Source organism: Mus musculus, chromosome 4, assembly GCF_000001635.26.
Source record: "Mus musculus strain C57BL/6J chromosome 4, GRCm38.p6 C57BL/6J".
Lineage (NCBI taxonomy): Eukaryota > Metazoa > Chordata > Mammalia > Rodentia > Muridae > Mus > Mus musculus.
The window spans coordinates 36645564-36669878 of NC_000070.6; the positions used below are offsets into that span (position 1 = coordinate 36645564).

The 24315-nt window shown below is 34.7% G+C and overlaps 1 protein-coding gene and 2 non-coding genes across 16 annotated transcripts in view; 1 reads left to right on the forward strand and 2 right to left on the reverse strand.

Moving 5' to 3' along the window:
- The window catches only part of Lingo2 (leucine rich repeat and Ig domain containing 2), a 1254967-nt gene that overhangs the window by 948786 nt on the left and 281866 nt on the right, over positions 1-24315 (reverse strand). The window lies entirely within an intron of this gene.
- Mir873a (microRNA 873a) lies at positions 22947-23023 on the reverse strand. The gene has a single exon (NR_030605.1). It is a non-coding gene; the product is annotated as a microRNA 873a (primary transcript).
- Positions 22947-23023, forward strand: Mir873b (microRNA 873b). The gene has a single exon (NR_105849.1). It is a non-coding gene; the product is annotated as a microRNA 873b (primary transcript).

A 24315-nucleotide genomic window follows, 5' to 3' on the forward strand; every position in this document is an offset into this window, starting at 1 on the left:
AATTTAATTTAATTTTAACAACATTTGAGCAAGAGAATAAACATTCATGAATCAACAGGTTTTATATATATAGTATTATAATATATACATTTTTAATTGGTAAAATAATAAGAAACACTGAAAAAATCTGAAAAATACATAAAACCAAATTATACTTTCCGTATTATGTATCAAGGTAGATCAATTAGAGGAATGAGCAAGAACAACCAAGAGATGAAAGAGAAGTAAAATGCCCACTATGCTCATAGAATTGAGATATGGATATTAATATAACCTGTGGGAGGAGAGAAGTAAAATAAGGAATGACATTTCATACGTGCATCTCACATTACAACATACACATGATGTGGTTGTTTTGCTCTAAAAATAGTCTCAGTTAGCCTACATGTATTTTGCATAAGTTCTTAGATTTTATCTGATTTTTTTTCTATCTTAAGTTTGAGTTCTGCATGTGATTGGCTGAAACTCTCTGAGGCTACTTAAATATATGTTAGTTTCCTCACTAGGTTCAGCTTTGAGAAACAAAACAAAACAAAACACCAAAGTAACTGAAAAAAATCTCTAATGGGCACTGCTTTAATAAATTCACAGGAATGAAACATCTTTCGTTTTTCTCCTTTGTTATGTTTGCTTCAATGGTAACATTTATCTAAAGATTTAAAAGAAAACTAGAATTTTAATTTATGATCATTAAAAAGAAAATAATTTTTAAATTTTAATGGACTAGGATTATATCTCTCAGGCCATCTATGGATTTGAGAATTTTGACTTTTTGTATGTATACCATGAATGTCAATAATAATTAACATACAATATTTTTCAGAAATTTGCAAATCTAACATCTTAGTGTGTTCAAAACTGTCACTACATATCACTGTGCATTCCCAAGTAAAACAGGGAAGTAAGGCCAGACTGGCTGGCTAAGCAAGGAAAAACTTTAAGTGGAAAATAAATTGTAAAATTATTTACACATTCATATATACTTACCGTATGGCTGGTATATGACGTACATAATGCTTGCCAGGTATAAGGAAGTAAATGCAAACCCAATACATACCCTAGCTTCAAGAAACAGATAAAACAAAATAAATAAAACCAACAAGAACAATTGTGTTCCTTAAAAAGGGTCCACATAGATTGCTTTAGAGTCCACATTATCCAGTCATAGCAGGAGGTTTCTGTGAGAAATTACTTAGTTGAAAAATTGAAGGTACAATACAATTTAGCAATGAGGATAGGATTAGAACATTTGAAGCAGACGGGGCACATTAAAAACAGTAGAAAGAAGAAATTAAAATGTCATCTGTTCTCTGCTACACTACTGCTGAAAGTAGAAAATTACACAAAATTTAGATATAAGTGAAAACTAGCAAGCATGTCCAGATTGTAGACAACAAATGAGAGAAATTAGAAAATAAAGATACTAAGCAACATTAAGCCTGAGAAATGTGCATGACAGATGTGCATGGCAGATGTGCATGACAGATGTGCATGGGAGATGTGTATGGCAGATGTGCATGGAGATGTGCATGACAGATGTGCATGGCAGATGTGCATAACAGATGTGCATGGCAGATGTGCATAACAGATGTGCATGGCAGATGTGTATGCCAGATGTGCATGGCAGATGTGCATGGCAGATGTGCATGGCAGATGTGCATGGCAGATGTGCATGACAGATGTGTATGGCAGATGTGCATGGAGATGTGCATGACAGATGTGCATGGCAGATGTGCATAACAGATGTGCATGGCAGATGTGTATGCCAGATGTGCATGGCAGATGTGCATGGCAGATGTGCATGGCAGATGTGCATGGCAGATGTGCATGACAGTTGTACATGATAGAGAAACAGCTGTGTGGAAAGGCCCTAGGATTCAAGGAACATTGTGACACTCAGAACCAAACTGGCCCAGAAGAAATCTCCTGAGAAATCAGGCAAATTTCCTTTTGAGCTTCACGTTGAGTGGATGAAATACACTCAGAAGTCAAGGAAGATTTGAAAACAGATAATTGTGAGGCCACAGACTTTCCAAACATCCAGGAATGAGCTCAAGCTACAGTGAGTAAAGGAGGATTTCTGAGGGTTAGATAAATTCTAGCATTCCCAGAAACTAGTTCACAGCTATTAAAGGAAACATTTCCCTTACCTATGGCAGATGAGACATATGGGTACAGGGAAATATATCCATGGTGCCTATTAGCTTATCAAAGCCCATGCTGGCCTCTGTGTTCCTTCTGTACCACAAGTACATTTCAACATGCATGCTATAGATCTCACAATGTCCAATCTGGTTTTCTTTCTCTCTGTTACAGACTCTTCAAGATAGATCCAGATGTTTTCTCTCTCATATCTATAATTGAAACCCTCCCTAATAATAGAGTTGCCAACTCAGCATTTTCTTTCATCACCTGAGGAATCAGGCTAATTTTCTGTTTGAGCTTCACTATACCAGCAGGGTAGATGAGATAAATTTCAGAAGCCAGACAACAGTTTGAAAGAGGACAACCACACATAAAAAGACAACATTAAGTAGGTTAGTGAATAACCATTCCAAATGTGAAATCCAGTCAGTTAAATAGTCATCAGAGTGAATTCAAGGCAGATTTTTATAGTATTTCATTGCTTTAGTTGCTTCTTTATTTACACAAGACATGTACATGACAATCCAAATTCAGTTTTTGGTGCTAGTTGGGCATTCCTCTCTTCCTTCCTCATAGCTTTCAACATAAGAAATTCTCCCAGAGAGCCCCTCTTTAGGGGAATTTATTTGCCTAAAAGACTCTTTTCCCCGATTCTGTTAAATATGCTATCAATTTTATATGAAAGTATATGGACAGAGAGTGAGATATTATGGAGGAACTAATTTTCTGGTGAGCTAATTAATTAAACAGCACCACTTATTTTCAACCCATTACAGTGCCTGAAGTCAGAAATAGGTGAGGTATATTATCCATTAGTGAAAGACCACAGTGCAATGATTCACTGTCTTTTTAAAAGCTGAGTAAGATATATAGGACACATCATATTTTCCAATTATTATCTTCTTAGAGATAGTTACTTACAGGTTGATCTGTGTTTAGAAATATGGATAGGTTCATGAATATATACTACACAGGAAAGGTATGCGGTAATGTATACCATTTATCTTTACATTGTTGGACTCTCTGATGTTTCTATAGCAAGAACAAAGATGAAATTACCAGACATCAATGGTCTTCCAAAATGGTATTCTTGTCTTAACTAAAGTATAGATTCGTGCCATAAAATATTTTATGAATTATATATGAGATATATGTTCCACACTCTGAACATGATAGATGAGGGGAACTCAACATCCAAGACCTTCAAGCTAATGAAGAACTGTGCCACGAATGTGATAGGTGGTGCACAATATGGCATTGCAAGCAATTATATGGTATTTCTGTGTTCTGCTGGCAGATATTAATGTGAAAAGTCACTAATGTTAGTATGAACACATCTGATTAACTACAGTCTGGCACTATTCAACAATCTGGGGAAAATTCAGCTAATAGTGGTTCTTTTTAATTAGGCTAATCCTAGTCAACAAGTTTATTAGAAGACAAGTGCCATTAGGGAACTCAAAGCAGGTACCTAACTTCTGATTTAAACATCTAACAAGAAAGTTCAACAGTGTTATAATGTCTCTATTCTTTCCTAGTCTTAGAATTTTTTACCTGCTACCATTCAACAAACCAGGCAAAACAAATCGGAATAAAAAGGAGAGAGGTGGATGGAGCTGATAGGATAAAAGCAGTACAAATATCAAGGCTACTTAAAATAATGACGGCAACCAACAAGAGTAAGAGCTGCAGAACTGAGTGGCTTCTGCACTCAAGGACCAAATCATGCTACTACTATGGCAATCCCTACTGGTAAGCGGAGCTGGCAGCACATCTCCAAAGGAAACCTGCATTCTTTCTCATAGATGGAAAACACAATGAAGGGAAACATATCAAGCAAATGATAATAGGAAATGAAAAATGCAAGCACAGTTAATATGATCTTCCTTCTAGTTGATCTCCTTTCAGTTAAAATCTCTTTCATCTAAACACTGAAATAAAAATAAAAGTCCCTGGATAAAAATAAATTGCTGAATACTAGAGGAAAGTCAGATATTTACAAGAAAATGTAAGTGGCAGTCTTTTACTGTTGGTGATGATAGTAAAAGAATTGACATCTCATGAATACCAAAGGGCATTAAAGTTATACTGCTTATCTACATATTCAACAGAACTGCTAAAATAACTACATGCATGACATATAGATCCTTCTTTCTGGAGAAAAGTAATGATGAGGCAAATGGGGTTGTTAATAAATTAAGTCTCAGCAAGACTGATGGCCTTAGTTTGATCTCTAGAATTCGTAAAAAATATTTCAGATTTAGTAATGCACAGATTTAATCCCAGAACTCTTGTTGACATAGAAAGTAGAGACAAGACTATTGAAAAGCAGCTCACAAGACAGCTGTTCTGGGATATGGGGCATAGCAAAAACAACATGAATGACCCTGCTTTAACAAGTTAGAAAGAGAAAACTGATCCTTCAAAGTTGTTCTATGACTTAAGCAAACAATCACACACACACACACACACACACACACACACACACACACACACACACACATGCACGACATTTAAATATATACATATTGTTTTTGAGGCAGGGCTTCTCTACAATGTAGCATCTTCTATGCTGGAATGCAACAATGACTGAGTAAAAGAATAAAAAGTTTTAAATTTTCAAAACACAAAAGTGACTGAAGAGAGTTATCCTTTCGGCTGGATCTCAGATGTGGTGGATTAATACACCAAACCAAAAAAAAAAAAAAAAAATTCATTGGTGTGTAATAACATCTGTAGAAGTTGTTTGTCAGAGACTTCCCAAACCCTTAACCAGTCTCACCAAACAATACAGATTTTTGTTGTTCTTGTATCTTCTTGTTCACCACATACTTCTTATAGAGGCCAAGCCTAAAACTTCTACATTGCCGCGTAATTTACATTGTGCCAGACATAAGATGCAGAATGACAAGTTGGGAGTAAAAAAAAAAGGTATTACCAAGAGTCTTAGAAAATCTGTGACTTTTATGAACTACAAGACTAACTTGCTGGGGAAAATGTACATGCATGTAGTATGGCTTCAGAAGAGAGAAGCCATTCCAGGCACCATAAGCAATGTCAGCAACCCATTCCTGGGTAGGTCTTAGGCCCAATGGGAGAACTTACTGTCATTTGTTTAACAAAATTGACATAGTATCAAAATGTCTTCTAAATGTCTATGTTCATACACACAGATAAAAGCTACTATCAGGGCTGGTGAGATGGCTCAGTGGGTAAGAGCACCCGACTGCTCTTCTGAAGGTCCAGAGTTCAAATCCCAGCAACCACATGGTGGCTCACAACCATCCGTAAACGAGATCTGACTCCCTCTTCTGGAGTGTCTGAAGACAGCTACAGAGTACTTCCATATAATAAATAAATAAATAAATAAATAAATAAATAAATAAATAAATAGAAGTTTCTAAAAAAAAAAAAAAAGCTACTATCAACCCTGTCTTTGCAGTGAGCAGTACAGATGTAGAAATTTGTGGCTGACTGTGATTCTGTCAACAGGGGATCATAGCTCTAAACAAAATATTTATAATATTAATTCCCAGGAACATTGTAGAAAAGGGTCAGGAAAAATGTAAGGATCAGAAGATAGGATAAAGAGCAGTGAAATGCTGTCTTTAGGCATGACACAACCATTGTACTGACTACCTCACTTCAGCTGTAGTTACTTCCACTAAGCCTGTATAAGACTGGTCCTATCCCTGATCAATCATTGATATGTAGTGGGTTCATGGGTTCTAATCCCTTACTATTGAACTACTGGCTACTAACAGATTCCAGATAACTCTTGTAAATCCACTATTTAATCAAGTAGGCTCTGCGGATAGCTCCAAATCTATGATCACACAAATAGTCCTGACAGAACTCATGGAGTCACAAAACAAAGGAATGTGAGACAGAAATTTGTAGGTAAGAGGAAGGATATACATAGAGAAGAAACAGTTAAGAAATTATTACAGAAAAGAGTTAAAAATATATTATGTGTATGAGTAACAATCAAAGAATTTATTTAATGAATAAAAAGTTTTAAGAAGTTTGAAAATTAACAAAATTGTATTTATGGTATCATTATAAGAATGTAAAACAGATGGGTTATTCATAAATTTGTTGAGATTTTTTCCTGTTTTTAAAGGCAACTTAAAAGTCTTTTTGTTCATATCCTATAATATAATATGTAATATAAAATATAAAAATGTATATATAGTATAAAATATATGTAAATATATTTTTCTAGGAACAAAAGTAATAAAAAATTCATGCTTAAAATACAGAGTCTACAGATCAATAGATCATAAAGACAGTAATTTCTTCATGGGTAAGGAAGTACCAGACCCAGGTCTGCCTAAAAGTTTGTAGTTTGACATATCCCCACAACTTTCCAGTACACAAAATTATCGACAGTATTTGTGAGACCTGTTAGGGAAATGAAGTGGAAATAAAATAAGGAATATGAATTTAAAATTATACTAAGCTTTGTGGATAATCAGCTGAAGGCATGAATGCAAAGAATACAATGAAACAATTACATTCACCACGTGTCACTTAAAAGCTAACTTAAAATTTTTATTGCAAAAATTTTGCAATGAGACAAAATGATCAAATTTTTTTTGTAAAATATCCATTTACCTGGGAATAATATTCCATTATCGAGAATTCTTATCCTACTAACTCTGAGTGATTCTTTTTTTTTCCATTTTTTATTAGGTATTTAGCTCATTTACATTTCCAATGCTATACCAAAGGTCCCCCATATCCACCCACCCCCACTCCCCTGCCCACCCACTCCCCCTTTTTGGCCCTGGTGTTCCCCTGTACTGGGGCATATAAAGTTTGCAAGTCCAATGGGCCTCTCTTTCCAGTGATGGACGACTAGGCCATCTTTTGATATATATGCAGCTAGAGTCAAGAGCTCCGGGGTACTGGTTAGTTCATAATGTTGTTCCACCTATAGGGTTGCAGATCCCTTTAGCTCCTTGGCTACTTTCTCTAGCTCCTCCATTGGGAGCCCTATGATCCATCCATTAGCTGACTGTGAGCATCCACTTCTGTGTTTGCTAGGCCCCTGCATAGTCTCACCAGAGACAGCTACATCTGGGTCCTTTCTTAAAGCTTCATGTGTTTTACATTTGTTCTAGTATCTTCTCTTAAGAAGTATGTGATGGCTTACAGATCCTGAGTAGGTTTTCTGGGAATATGTCACATTGACAATATTTTACTCTATATATCTTAGCACATATTTCTCAGTAAATGATGGCTTAACTCAAGGTTAAAATCATCAATCTAAGAAATGTGATTTCTTATTTTTAAGAGATCTATTTCATGAAACAGACACCCATAGTTGCTCCTGTAGTCCCTGGAGTTCATGAAAGCCCATGCACATGCGTAATGCCCATGAGGCTCAGGAAGACTGATCCGGTCAAGGTCAGAAGTAGTGGCGGCAGAACTATGTAGAACAGGCTGACCTCAAAAATCAAACAGACCTACTTCTGCCTCCAGAACACTAGAACTTTTACATTACTGTATTTTAAATTATTTTATTATTATGTAATTTGTTTTATTGTTAATAATGTATTTATTTATTTATTTTTCATTATTTTTCATTAGGTGAAGTGCCTTTTACTCCTATAAAAGTTTTGGTCAGTCTTAAGATCACTGCTCTGAGAATACGTTCATGGTGAATATTCCCTGATTCTTCATACAGAAGTTGCAGCTTACTATAAAATTCTAATGTTCTTTTTTTTAACTAATTATTTTATTTACTTACATCCCAAATGTTATCCCCTTTCCCCGCTGCCCTCCCAGAGTTCTTTACCTCATCTGCTCTCCCTTTTGCCTCTGAGAGGGTATTTCCTTTCCCTGCACTTTTCTTCCCTGGGGCCTCAATTCTCTGGAGGTAATGTGCATCCTCTCCCACTGAGGTCAGACAAGGCAGCCCTCTACTACATATGTGAGCTCTTTGGTTGGTACATAGTCTCTGGGAGCGCCCAGGGATCCTGGTTGGTTGACACTGTTGATCTTCCTGTGTTATGTACTCACTGATACGTGAATGTTAGCCAAAAAAAGTATAGAGTACCTAGGATTCAACCCACAGACTGTAAGATGTTTAACTAGAAGGAAGACCCAAGTGAGGATACTTCAAACCCACTTAGAAGGGGGAACAAAATAATTATGTGAGGCAGAAGGAAGGAGGGATCTGGGTGGGAGAGGTGAGGGGGAGGGAAAAGGGGTCAGGATTACATATTTTGAGGGGAGACAGTAGAGAATCACAGAGGGCCAGGAGAATGAACAAAAATATGTAGATGCTGGGGAAGAAGGTTAGGGGAACCTTTAGAAAATTCCAGAGACCTTAGCCAAAATGCCCAACAGTAGAAAGATGGAACCTGACAAGGTTATCACCTGTAGATAGACTGGGTCACTGGGTTACCAACTCAACTTCAAAATTTTAGACCCAGAATGGTTCCTATCTAAAAAAAAAAAAAAAAAAAAAAAAAAAAAAGGCAGGGACAAAAATAGAGCAGAGATGGAAAGGCTATCCAGTGAATGATCCAACTTGGGATCCATCCCATGAGTGGGCAAAACAAAAAACGAAACAAAACAAAAAACAAAAAACAAAAAACAAAAAACAAAAAAACAAAAAACAAAAAAACAAAAAACAAAAAAAAAACCAAAAAACTGACACTGATACTGATGTAATGCTGTGCTTTCAGACAGGAGTCTAGAATGTTTCTGCTCTGAGACCCTTAACTAGCAGCTGACTAAGACAAATGCAGATTCAGCCAACCAATGGACTGAGGTCAGGGATTCCTGTGGTAGAGTTAGGGGAGAGATTGAGAGAATTCCAATGTTCTTACAGCCAAATCAGAACTTCCAATTCACGAGTCATAGATACTGTTGGGCTTGCTACATAGAAACGATGAGTGTACCTTTATGACTCAGAACAAGTAAACATCTGACAAGAAACTATTGTCAGCATCTGTAATGAAGAAGCTATCAATATAACTTAAATAAAAGTATCCTCTAAACAGTTTCAAAAGCATAAACATGAAAGATTAGGGAACAAATTTAAAGTGCATAAAAATTTTGCATCTGCCTCTCAATCTCTCCTCTACTATATCAGAAATTTTTACATTCACTTTCACTCTTCTGATGCAGATATATATTGAGCCATTCATTAAAAATTGGGAAATAAAGAAATATATATAAATATATATGTAATTTTATGTAAAATTCACCTTATAGATAACTATATAAATATTTAAGTAAACATTAACAATGACATTGATTGCATCATATTTTAATAAAAATAGAACTAACTTAAACATTTATCAATGTGAAAAAATTTTAAATTATAATTTAACTCTATTACAAACATATTACCTAAAATGTGGTGTTTATTAATTATATGTAAATCATATATAGAAAATTTGCCTGCATCAAAATACATGGAAATATGAGCATAATGATCTGTTTATTTCATAATTAAATCAGAGGCAATATTCATAATATAAACATGTTCGTTAAAGAGACATAGTATTAATTTAATGGATTTATATTTGTGATCTTGATATTGAGGGAATACAGAAGTGTCATTGGGCAGAAGGATTCAACATTTTACTTCACACACACAGCATATGTAATCAAGGTATATGGTAAATACTCAACATTAAAAGTCTATGAGAAAGATTTCAATATCATTGTTGTGTAACCTGAAACCCCAAGCTCAGGAATGCTGTAGAATGCATGCATATAGTGGATAAATTGAGCTGTCCATATATATCACTGACCTCTTTCTCTTCGTAGCTTACAAACAGCGAAGTACAAGGAACATTTTCTCTAAACTATTTCTTACAGAATCAAATATGCACAGAAAACTGGATGATCAAGGTTATGCATTAGTTTGGACTCACAGAATGGCTGAACTTATTTCTCTTATCGTTAACTTCCTACATGTAAAATGCTTACAATAGTATTGATCTCCCAAGATTTCAGGAATATTTTGTTCATAGTTGGTGGTTATTAATATCTACTATCTTTTGTTTTTTTTTTTCAACTAGAAGAACTCTTGTCCTAATTGGAAGTGAATAATAAATTATGCAACAAAATGGTTTTTCCATAATCGTCTGTCTGTTCAGTCAATGGTAGGATTTTTCTCTGTTTACAGTGAATTAGTGCCTTTAACCTTTCACTTCAATGCTATCTTCATTTTATGTTTCTATTCATAAAACCACAGAATCAGATAAGTGGAGGAAAAATTATTCAAAAGTCACTTAACTCAGGTTTCACACCAAAAAGTACAGTGACAGTAATTTAAAAAACAGAAAAATATTAGGGTATTTAAATCATTCACACAATAGAAATTCTAGCATTTGCCTCAATATCTAACCCAGCAATGTCCATAAGTTATATAATACAACCTGGACAATTACAGGCAAAATAACTTTATTTCCTTTGGAATTACACTACTGCCTTTGTCCTCACTTATATTAGAAATAGTGAAAGAGATGACATTTAGCAGGAGAGATAAGACCTTTTAGTCGGGAACAATGAACTATAATAGGAGAAACTGAAATGATGTTATCTCTCAAGAAACAGTGAAAACAGGTTACAGCTCTAGATGTGCTGGCCAATTCAGGAGCGTTTGTCTTATTGTTATGCAATCAGATGTTTAACCATCTGTTGCTGCTATCAAAGATTCCAGCATAACTTGGTGCAGAGGAATCTGTACAAATTATTCTTCAATAAACAAATTTAACATGCTTTCATCCACAGGTAGCATGGCCATATCTCTGTATAAATGCTTAGTTACTAGCAAAATTAATTATTTTTAAATAAATAAATAAATAAACATTTAATTGACAGTCTCAAACTTGAAGATCTGTACCTACAACTTTGCAATCTGGCAAGTGGGCAACCAGTTTTTCATTTGACTTCGTTTAGGCAAAATCAGATAGATAGTTTTCAGGAAACAGTATTCAACTTGGCTAACTAGAGAAGTTCTGATTTTTAAAACAAAACAAATGCAAAAGACATCTAATCAACAGATGTGATCTATCCAAGGATTAAGTTTGCATCAGTAATGACAAAAGAAAAACCCAATGAAAATGATTCATATTTAACGTTTCTCAAAATTCAATGACCAAAATTCAATCATGTTTTCCGACCTGTAAATCAATAACTCCAACATTTTTTAACATCAACTAATACTGGGTTCCAGACTCACATCACTGACAAAAGTAAAGGCTTGGGAAAACTTTACTAGACACTTGTCCTAGAAGTACTTAAGAGGTAAACACTCAAATTGGGAATAAAAATTTTGGATCAGTGAAATCTGTCAAACAATGCTATGTTGAGGTAACTTGATTTGAATTCATTAACACATATTAATAGGAAAGAAAAGTCTGTTTCTTACGGGTCAAATTTGAACGTTGAAAAACACCAATACAAGATTTTAGTACTTGCTTTAACAACTCACTGAATTATACTTAGAGAAGTTATTTCCTTGTATTTAAAGCACTCTCTCTCCCCCTCACTCTCCCTCTCTTTACCCCTCTGTCTGTCTCCTGTGTGTATATGTGTGCGGGTATTCGTATTGTAAGTGTGTGTGTGCTGGGTACTTGCATATGGATTCCTGAAGAGACCAAAAGTGGTGGTTTTAAATCCCTTGGTGCTGAAGTTACAGATGTTTGTGGGTTATACCCATAGATTCTCAAAACTTAACTCAGGTCTTCTGCCAGAATGGCAAGTGTTCTTTGCCACTAAGCAATCTCTTAACACCTTCCTTCTTTTTTGGGTTACGTACAAAGAGTATTTTTAAACAATAATTTTAATATGTATTTAGGTAATTATCTGTATGCCACCATACTATAGATTCTACTCTTAAAATAATTCACATATAATATACATTTATGTAATTTATATGTTATAGTATTACACTAAAAAGCTAATACTAAATGAAAATATAGATTTTTTGGTAACATAAATGAATAACATGAACAAGCTAAATCGATATAGCATGGTGGTTAAATAAGACAAAAGAAGCAAAAGTGCTTGTGTTTATATATTTTTAAATATGATATGTTCTCATATAATTTTAACATTTTCCCTATGATAGTACAAGTTTTGCACCATAAAGGGAATTTAATCTATGTCATACAAATTTACACATTTCTTCTAATTTTATATACTATAAAAATCATGGAGGACAGGTTAAATACAGTAGTCCTAGTAGATTGCTGTGTTGGCTGTATGCTGGCCTCATGTAACAGTCCTAATACATAACATTTTCAGGAGTGAAATCAATCTATGGCCCTCCATATTGGTTTTCATATACATTATTTTAAATATATAGGACATTTTCATGCTCACGGTTTTGTCATTTTAGAGATGTCACTATCCTTTCAAGATTTTAATGACATGCTCAATGGAATCTGTATTGCCAGGTGTCAAACCTGGAGCTTAGTAGTTAATTAAAATGTGGCTCTCTGCAATAATTGTTCATTCATAATTTTTGCATTTGGTTGTGCAATGATTAAAGGCAGATGTTCATGGTGTACAATCAATGTCCCTTGCTGAAGAGACAGTTTTGTGTTCTTGAACCTATCATTCTAACCAGACTTAACTAAACCATAATTCACACCTAGTGAACACCAACCCTCCATCTAAACTCCCACCCATAGATAAGCTAGCACGGTCACTAATCAGAGTAAAATTTTGGGATAGTAATAGGTACTTCAGGAACAAATCCTGAAAAGTATTAGCTATACTGGCTGTTTTGTTTTGGTATCAAAGAATGTTACACCCCTCTTGAATTAAACACATATTGTAGGTGTTCAACTATCTTTTCTCCTTATATTTTCATTTTCAAAAAAAGTTCAAAACTACAGACCATAGAAAATTATATAACAGGTATCTGTGTTCATTTATATCATTCAAGTATGCACATACACACATGTGCATACACATATCATACATAAATGCATACATTTGGTACGTCTACCTGATTTTATTTTCTTTCTAAATACATGTGTCTGATATCTCTTTTTCTGTGTCCACACAAAATTATAGAACCTCGATGAAGAAAGGTATGGGATACCTCATTCCTTTCATTGGAAGAAAGAGAATTTCCACTCATTTGTATAAAATATGGCTACCTCAAAAATATATCACTTTAGTTTCTGAAGAAATATTGCTATCTTACAAACTTCTTGGATACAAGTTAAAGATGTATGTTATTTGTTTACTAGAGTGTGATTTCTGTGAACAAAATATAATTTTCACATACATGCTATTCTATCCGCAGAAATATAATAGTAGCAATATTAGAAAATAAGTTCTATACAGTTAAATAGAGTAATTTGCATCTTAACATTTACAATTTTTTTTTCAGGAGCTTTCTTTAAAGCATTTGCTGCTGTCCCTGTCTCCTCCTTCTCTACTTAGGAACTAAGCAATGTCAGATGTTGCCCTCATTTCTCAAGCTCTTTATTATGTAAAAACAGCTATAGCTTGTGGTTCTTAATATTTTAGTTTTAATGACTGACATTTGTAAGACTTGAAACCAGGCTCATTTAAACATATGAAAATATAGAGTGTTTTCAGGTTGATTTTCTTTTTTTAGAACTGAAAGTTAGGTGTTTTTTGGTTTGATTTTTTGTTTGTTTGTTTGATTTTGTGGGTGAGAGAGGGGATAGACCCAGAAAGTTGGTGTGAATCCAGCTTCTCTTTCTTGAACATCCATGCTTTATGGAGTTTCTGGTATTATATAAATTGTAATTTTTGTATATCAATATTTCGCATTCTCTGTATGCCTTACTATGGAAGCTTTTGTGTTTATACCCTCATATCATTTGTGGCACTTATATAAAAAACAATTCATTTAAAATTAGAGACATTAAATAATAAGAGCTTTTATAATTCCAAGTTCCATAATCTCCAAGACAATATCAATAACAGATAAAGTCTATGAGGGATATTCAGCATGTGCTAACATCAATGTCAGTTTTGTCACTTGATAACGATGCCTGGATTAACCACAATTATCAGTATGGGGTATTCACAGGCTTGCCACACACACTGTTCTATTTGTTTCTTAAGACAGTTCTCAGAATTAGGCTTCATATCTAACATTGGGATACCATAGTGGAGGGATCCAAGATTAATTTTAAAATGACTTGTCTAAAATCATATGACTAATACATAGTAGTAGTATTTCATCTTAAGTATCAGGACAGAAAATGAAGTCCTCAGTGCTATCTGGAGTTCTCATTATATGATAATGTCATTAATTAATACCAATAAGAAGAACCCTTCCTAAACAACATCAAAAAAATAGCTCATTAAGCGTATGCCAGTTAGTTTTAACTACCACCTTAGCACAGGCTAAAATTACCCCGGGAGAGAGTCTCAATTGAGTGATTATCCAGATCAGGTTGGCCTGTGTACATGTCTATGGGGAAGTGTTGATTGTTAATTTACTCAGCCCACTATAAGTGCTTCCCTAGGAAAGGACCTATTAAAGATGAGGAAAGCAAGCAGACAGAATGAGTACATTTTTATTCCAGGCCCTTGACTGTTGTCCTAGTTTTCTTTCTATTGTTATGATGAACATAATAATGAAAAGAAAATTTGGGAGTACAAAGATGTCTCCCCTCCCCTCCCCTCCCCTCCCCTCCCCTCCCCTCCCCTCCCCTCCCCTCTCCTCTCCTCCCCTCTCCTCTCCTCTCCTCTCCTCTCCTCTCCTCTCCTCTCCTCTCCTCTTTTCTCCTCTCCTCTCCTCTTTTCTCCTCTCCTCTCCTCTTTTCTCCTCTCTTCTCCTCTCCTCCACTCCCCTCCCCTCCCCTCCCCTCCTCTGCTCTCTTCTCTGCTCTCCTCTTCTTTTGTTCTTTCCTTCTTTTTCTGTTTTTGTTGTTGTTGTTGTTATTGTTTTGTTTTTTACATTTCCAGGAATTAGTTCATCACTGAATTAATACAGGGCCGAAATCTGCTTACTAGTTTAGCTTTCCAAGAGCTGTGCAGCTTGCTTCTTATGTAACCCAGGACCATATACCCTGGAGTGGCCCCAATTGCAGTGAGCTAGACTGTCACACATTAAACTTAAATTGAGAAAATGTCCCATAGCCATGGCCCAGAGGAATTTAATGACACAATTTGTCAGTTGATTATTTCCCTTCTCAGGTGACTCTAGTTTTTCACACGTTGGCAAAACTATCACGGTGGTGGATGTGATGTGACTGTGGATGGGATCCATATTCTTGTGTTGACATTTCGCTCAGAACAAATCAACCCCTTCTCCCATAAGTGGATTTTTGGTCAGGATATTTAAACAGAGAAGCAGACCTGAAACTAGAACAAAGGCTAAGATATATTGAATGTTCTTCAAGGAAATTCTAAATAGCTTTCATACAATATTCTTTTAAAATTATTATAGCAGCTTGTGCCCTTAATACATTTTTGTTCAGTTGTTGTCAGCTCTATTAGTTTTAATTGACTAGCCTTTTTAAATGTTCACCCTGACTGAGAAACATTATAATGGAATTTCACATCAACAGAATCAAGCACTGAGCATATTTAGGGGTAGCTGATGTCAACAAAACCACAGTGAACATATATGGGTTAGATGTTTATTACTGGATGCAAATCTTTAGAAAAATAAACAGATCAGACAGATACATCTAATGTTTGCTGAGTACACTCTGGTTCAGTCAGTATTTCCCTGTGTTCCTTATATTTAAAAAATCCTTGGTGACAAGAATGAAATATTGCAGTCTCTATGAAAATTAAACAAATGACTATAATTGAAACAGCCATATTATATGGCTCTCATATCTCTAATCTCAGAACTTAGGAGGCTAAGGTAGCACCCAGCTATGAGCTAGACTCTATTCGCGTCTATATAGTAAGGTTCAAGCCACCTTGGGAGATATAATAAAGATATTTCAACAGTAACTCAATAAATTAAAATAGATTATTTTTGCTCCACTATTTTATGGGTTCTCAAACATTTCATCCTAACCATTAATGTATAATTCCATTCCCAGCTTTGGTCTTCTCTTATTATCCCATGCCTGACAGTGGTACATATTCAGGATCTCATGCCAATAATAATAATAATAATAATAATAATAATAATAATAAATAGCTTACCTTTGCTGTATCCTATGGCTGATCATCAGTGACCTATAAATTATTTTTGTCACTTAATTCATGTACATATCTGAAATATCTTTGCATTAGTTATATTTCTTTCTTAAGGGAGTTTAGAGGTCTGGTGGGGTTGGGGGTGAGAGGGTGGGGACATCCTAGAGAAAACAGGGGGTCAGGGAAGAGGTGTGGGATCTGAAACAGTTTGAGGGTAGACTTGGAGGGGAATAAACTCTGGAGTATAAAAAATAGGATTAAACAAAAATTTTAATAAGTGAAAAAAAAAACCCTATCTCTAAACATCTTCTGAAACACTGTAATATTCTTGCAGTTGATTACTCCATTCGTACATGTCTATTTCTTTTTTATTTATTTGTTTATTTATTTTTATTAGATATTTTCTTTATGTACATTTCAAATGCTATCCCGAAAGTTCCCTATACCCAACCCCCGTCCTGCTCCCCTACCCACCCACTCCTGCTTCTTGGCCCTGGCGTTCCCCTGTACTGGGGCATATAAAGTTTGCAATACCAAGGGGCCTCTCTTCCCAGTGATGGCCGACTAGGCCATCTTCTGCTACATATGCAGCTAGAGACACGAGCTCTGGGGTTACTGGTTAGTTCATATTGTAGTTCCACCTATAGGGTTGCAGACCCCTTTAGCTCCTTGAGTACTTTCTCTAGCTCCTCCACTGGGAGCCCTGTGTTCCATCCAATAGCTGACTGTGAGCATCCACTTCTGTGTTTGCCAGGCACTGGCATAGCCTCATATGAGACAGCTATAACAGGGTCCCTTCGGCAAAATCTTTCTGGCATATGCAATAGTGTCTGGGTTTGGTGGCTGATTTTTTCTAAGCTGCTGCCCGCATTGTAGTGACCTAAGAAAAAGAACTATATAAACCTAAGCCTGGGTATGAATTGTCCTCATCTCCCTTAAAGGCAGTCTGATAGCATCTCACACACCACGTTACCCCACCATTTGCAGCAAATTGTACATATTCCATTTGTTAATTATTTCTCATATAAGGGAATAAAATCTCAGAGAGAAAATTATGCTGTTTCCTCAGTGTTCTTAATGGATACAGGCATGCCTATAAAAAATATGGGGTACCTGATGAGAATGGATTAAAAAATTACAAAAATAAAATACTATTTTGTCTTTTTTTTTTGTCTCAGGTTACTTTGTTTAAAAGTATTTCTCCTTTTGAAGACTCTCAGAACGTTTCCTTATAAGATAGAGTGTGTGGAGGGCAGATGGCTCAGTATGCATAAACATACATATGAGGCTTTTGGGTCTTATTCTCAGAACTCAACTAAAGCTGTACATGGTTACATGGTACCATATGTTTGTAATCTAATGCTATAATAGCCTGAGGCTGTCCATTGAACTTCATATGCAAAGTGAGGCTCACACATGTACCAATGCAAAAATATGTATGCACAGATATTATATACAAATAAGTAAAGTAATTTTAAAAGGGAAAATGGTAGATTGTGTCCAGCATATACTATTATAATACTATGCTTAACGAATCTGAGAAATTAATTATAAGGGTAATTAGCCAGCTACATCACAGCTGTTGCCAAAATTTGATCAGAAAAATATTCTGATAGGCATGAAATAGTGATTATCAGGTGATCAATTTATTCTCAGTTTTGCTACTATTGGTACATTATTATGAGGCATTGCATAATTGATTCTAAAGTGTGTTAAATATTTTAAAAAGTGACTTAAAAAGAGAAAATATTTAGGACTATTTAAAGGATGATTACAGATGTTCAGCTATCTGCCTAGCTATCTGACTTTAAATGCAATCAACATTTAATTTGGAAATTTTAAAAGTAGACAATTTCCAAATTATAAAATTGCTTTGAAAGTGACACACTATCAAGTTGGTATTTAGAACTTAAAATGCATTTTGCAAAAGAGCAATGTGAAAAACAAGATAAATATTAATATGTAGAGCAAATGGCACCACTGGTGTCAAGAAGTTGTCAGCAATCAAATATAAAATTCACCCAATGTAGCTGTATTTGAAGTAGTATGTACAATAGTAGAGGCTATTATCAATTCTGGAGTTATTAAAAAATTCACTGTGAGACATGCTATCATGGATTCATAGCTATGTAAACTTGTGCTGGTTTTTAAGGAGGGAGGATAATTGCCCCAAGTTTCCCAGGAAGTAACACTATTAAAGAGGGTAGAAGCAGCATATACCAGCTGATATGGGGCCCCCAGCACATATACAGTAGAGGACTGCCAGGTCTGGACTCAGACAGAGAAGATGCACCTAACTCTCAAGGAACTTGAGGCCTCAGGGAGTAGGGAGGTCAGTGGGCTGGAAAGGGTGGGGACATCATCTTGGAGATTGAGGGGGGGCAATGTGGACCAGTCTGAGGGTGGACCTACAGGGAGATATAAAGTCATGACTGTAAAAAAAATCTTAAAGAATTAAATAAAAATAAAAATAAATAAAAATAGGATACTGGTAGATCAGGCAACTCAAGCAGTCTGTAAGGACTGGGGTCACTGTTCATTGTTAGCAACTAGACTCTCCAAATAAGTTCTAGTTAAACATCAACATAAACATAAGCATGCTATTGGATTGAGGAATCTAGAAGGTAAGGGCAAAGAACAGCAGAAAATTCATCAGGAAAATGATTAAGCTGGAAAACTAACAGTAATAATTCTAGATTCATTTAAAGATAGTCTTGTCAGAGTATGTGATTAGGTTGGTAAATAGAGGCTGAAAGAAGGGAATCTAGATAAAACTGTACTTTGAAATAAAACAGGAATCTTTTTATTTTGGATATTAATATAGTCTTTTTTAGAAAGAATGATTGGAAGAGCCAATTAATTCAGAGCAAAGTGAGAATCCTTGTGTTGATGTGCTTAATTAAAGACAGGACTTCTTTGCAGCTGAGGACAAAGACTATGGAAACCTTAATTAGATTCCCAGTTTCAGGAGGAGAACATGCCCCTGGATTTTTGGCATAAGATAGATAGTGCTCAAATAACTATTTTATTCCAATTTTAAAACCATTGTGGAAGAGTTGGGAAAAGGTTTGAAGGCTCAGACTTAGATGGGAACGCCACAGGAAGACCTACAGAGTCAAAAAAAAAAAAAAAAAAAAAAAAAAAAACCTGGACCCCAGGGAGCTCTCAGAATCTGAGCTACCAAGCAGAGAGCATACACAGGCTGGAACAAGGTCTCCCAGCACATATGTAGCAGACTGGCAGCTCAGTCTTCATGGCTGCCCAGATTGGCCTCAGTGGGAGAGGATGCACCTCACTTGGAAGAGACTTGATCTGCCAGTGTCTGGGAATACCCAAGTGGTCACACACTCTCAGAGTAAAAGCGTAGGGTGGGTAAAGGGGATGGACTTGGTGAAGGAGGGACCTCGAGGGGAGCAGCATTTGGGATGTAATCAAATAAATAAATAATTTTTTAAAAATGAATAAAAACCAGTGTTTTATTGTTTGCTTTGTTTTTGTTTGTGATTTTTAATGGGAAATATTTATGTTTCGTCTCTAAATAATTAGCTACAACTGGTCACATAATAATAGAATCATTTTCAAAGCCTAAAAGTGGTTCGTAAAGATGTGCATTTCTGGATAGACTTATATTGGTAAAACCATTCCATATAAACCCATTGGTTTTCTCATGCTCTCTTGGCTATTATAAAGACTTCCTCTCTGACATGTTTCTTTTCTCAGCTCTGGTACACACTTCCAAGATTAAGTCTTATAAGATAAGAGTCTGTTTACTGATATTCCCACTATTCCCACATCAGATATTGTAGTTCCTAAGTGACAAATATTTTTAATTGTATTATTATCCCATTCTCTTTTTTTCATATTACTAGAACTTGTTTTTCTAAAGTCAATGTTGTCCAAAAGTCATGTTTTCTAATAGAGTATGTTTTGATGGACTAGAGAAGAGTAAGAGCATGCCAATTCATTAGGAAAATGTGATCTATGATTTTGGATGCTGTGATGCTGTGATGCCCATATTTATTGGAGCTCTTAAAATTGCTTGTTTTAAAAATCTCATTTGAGTGAGAGTCACAGGGGAAACAATAGGTTTAGGAAAACAGAAGAACAGCATCAAAAGAAAGACTCACATAAATGCTGCTTTATATTGTCTTAATTTCATTTTAATTTTAATAATTGTAAAATTGATTCTATAACTCATTTTGCTTGAGCACAGTGTTTGTGTGTATGTGCATTGGGTATGTCTGCATATTTGCCTGTTTGACCACTTGTGTGTGTGCACAGGTGAGCATGAATATTGAGAGCTGAAATGAAGCTATACACCTTCCTTCAGTATTTTCCTCTTTATTTCCTATCCTGCTGAACTTGGAAGTCCCTGTCAATGACCCAAAGACCTAGCTAGCTGACCATGTGATATTCTGTCTCTAGATGCCAGCTATAGGAATTGCCAGTAGGTTACCACATCTTCCAAGTTTCTATGTATGTTTTGGGGATCTAAATTAATCTTAATACTTGCACACAAAACAATTTACCCACCAAGCCATCACCCAATATGCTGATTTTTAGTTATTAAGTAATACAAAACCACAGCCAACATGTTGTATGTTTCTAATAGACCACAGAGAGTGCCACAGATATAAGAAATATAGAACAAAGCAAAAACTTGTTTAAAAATATTGAAAGGTGATATGAAATTTAGAAATGTATACCAAATCATACTAGAATGACTAACATTGTAAAAAAATTAGATCATGTTTCAATGAATTTTGATCAATTGTAATAAGATTCATTTTGCTTTGATAATATTCAAATTTATAAAAAGATTAGTTTAAATAAAATGATACTGATTACCCAGATCCATCAGCTAATATATTATGGGCACTTTTTTGCTGTTTCCCTTTCTTTCCTCTTAAGACTGATGGTTTAGTAATTAGTAAAAATCACACACATAAAAAAGGAATGCACAATATCATGATATTCCTACACATCCCAAGGCACTCAAATTTTGGTGTAGCAAATAAAGAAAGTGGTAACTACCCAAAGGAGACAAATATCAGTAGCCATGGAAAAATTAGACAGTTTAATAACATAAGTAGTTATGATTACAATCAAGGTATAATCTAGAGTCAGAGAAAATTAATGATTTGTTATTATGAGAGAAGATGAGATATACCCATGAGATTTTACTTAGGTGAATTGAAACAAATGAAATTCATTACATTTAAGTAGAGCACAGAAAGAAACAAATTAGGGGGAAAGTTAAATATTATACAATTGAAAGTTAATTTAAGATAATTATAGATAAGTGAATTATATATATATATATATATATATATATATATATATATATATATATATATATATATATATAAATCAGGATCTCACACATATGATGTGTACCTTATAGTGAAAAGAGCACAAAGTTATACAGATAATTTTCTGTTATCTTTTCTAATCCAGAAGATCCCTGAACAGTTGAAATAAATAGACATATATATTTAATATTATTTTCTATGTCTATGAAATAAGGGTGAATATTTTCTCTGTGCTTATCATAGACAAGGGTTTGATTAATTTATTAGATAAGACAATTTTCTTGTCACTGGATGATGAAACTATAAGCCTTTGGTGGTAGCATTTGTCCACCCTTAGTTTCCAGAGTTAAAACCAACTGAAGGAAGCCTCAAAACTGAGTTCCATGTTGGATTTTAACTGAAGTCAATAATAAAAATGATTTTGCTTTTTTAAAGTTCACAGTATAACCATAAAAATATAAATAATAAGTATTTTGAAAGCAAATTTTAGAATGATGAATAAACAGCAAGGGGGCCTTTGCCACTCACTATTACAGAATATTTATATAAATGTATACTTTTCATAAGTTTTAGGAAGAAATCTGAAAAGCTTTATAAATGACCTTGTTATATTAAGTAGTAAAACTCTTCCAAAATGTGTAGCATAATTCCTACATATACTCTTTCCTCAATATTTGCATTTACCACCATGCAAAAAAAAGAATTATGACCCTACAAATGTAGATTAACTTTGTGCAGTTTTAGGAAAGTCTTCATCAAGAAGTTTAAGAATTGGTTTGCACTATAAATAGTGGCCCTAAATACATATGTTGAATATTCCTGAAATAAAACGGCAATTACGTGATTTGGTATTACACATGTACATAAACATAAGAAATGATATTTTAGAAAAACATGTTTATATGTCTATAAAGTTTTGAATGAACATAATTAGAGAAACTGGAGAACACTAATATATGTAGACATTAATATTATTCTTTTCCTACTAGTTCTACTAAACCTTTCATATAAATATTGGCATTCACATTACTGAATTATTCATGAAAAGTAAATAAAAAAAGAAATAATTCAAATTGGCTCTGATAAAATGCTCAGTTTACAAACATATTATTAGGACAGAGTTTAAGAAGAAATGCCTTTCCTTGACCAAATTCAAATCCAGAAAAAATGATCTAATAAAAATGGTATCCACCGTGAGTTGTGAAGGTAATTTTTTTTCTAGGTAAAAGTCCTCTTGTTTTCAAAAATAATTTTCTGTGAGTAACTCAAATATAAAGTTGGGTTCCAGAGCAACTTAAACAGTGGCAAACACCAGTCACAGAGTGCTGTCCAAGGCAAGGTGGTAGAAACCAGTAGGAAGATTTGTGGGTGTTCCCGGGAACTTGTCAGTCTCCTGTCTATTTTCAATAGGAGACTCACAAGTTCCTGCAAATGCACACAAACTGATTTTAAGCTGGTGCTCGTTGTTCCTAAGGAGATGCTGACATTTCCATCAATTCAAAGGAGTACTGTAATCAGTTCCTGCCGTAGTGTCTGTCATGTCTTAGCCGGGTTTAGCGCATCATTGTAATCAAGTACAGTGAAAATCCAGGACACTAGTCACTCCTGTTCCTCTGGTCAACAGATCTTAGCTCAGGAACTTCTATGCTCGGCCTTATTGCTGTCTTGAGGATACAGTGATGAATACTTTCTTGACTTTATGGCACTGCTGTTGGCCATCTGTCCTGATTATTTTCAATAATGCCTGAGCCGATCCATCAGTCTTCATTGTTCAGTGAGGCAGTGCATTTCAGGACAATGTGGTGGTTTTGACTTCATGGAGAAATGGAAATAACTCAGGGATAGAAACTTAGAGATCTGAATTCTAGTTCCCCGACTCCCCACAGACAAATTCCAGCAAAATTGCCATGATGAATCTTTTACAGTTTGGGGGTTTCTGTTTTCTTATTCCTAGAGGTACTATTTGGGCTATTCTACTTTACTTTTTATTATTTGTATAAATATATTTTGCAAAATAATTACTGGAAACACTCAGGAATAAATCATACATACACAAATATATTGCTAGAAATTTTGTCTTCTCTTGCAAGTCCAGAAAACAAATAAAATGCATTTGGCTTAACAATCTTTATTAACTTGAAATACATAATTACTAGCATCTCACATTATTAGCTAAAATGTAAGTTATTATTATGATATAAAAAGTATGTTGCCTTTTTACTGTCTTCTAATAGTGAACTATCTTCCTACGGTTTAATTTCCCTATCAGATCTTAGACTGTAGATGTATTATTAAGATAACAGACCTATTGTTGACCAAGACTTTATGACAAATATCCAGGTGAAGATTTGCTCAGGACCACATGTCACTGTGGACAGTTTTTCTAGAAAATTGAAGTTATATGAAATTATACTTCCACTGGTTAGTTCTTTCCATAAAAATATCACACAGTCATGTGTAAAAGTGCCCCCATCGATATATACACAGATTCTAATAGCATACCATGTTGTACATGTTCAATGTGGTAAAATGTTATGAATGAATCTGTTTGACACAAAATACATATTAGCAGGATAAATCTATGTTGCTATGTCCATGACATAATAAGACACAGTCTGTCAATGCTTTAACAAAGAATATTACCTTTAAATCCCTTTTATAGAGTGTATAGAATTAATTACAACATTTCAGTAGGATTTTTGGTTTTGTTGTTATTGTTGTTGTTGCTTTG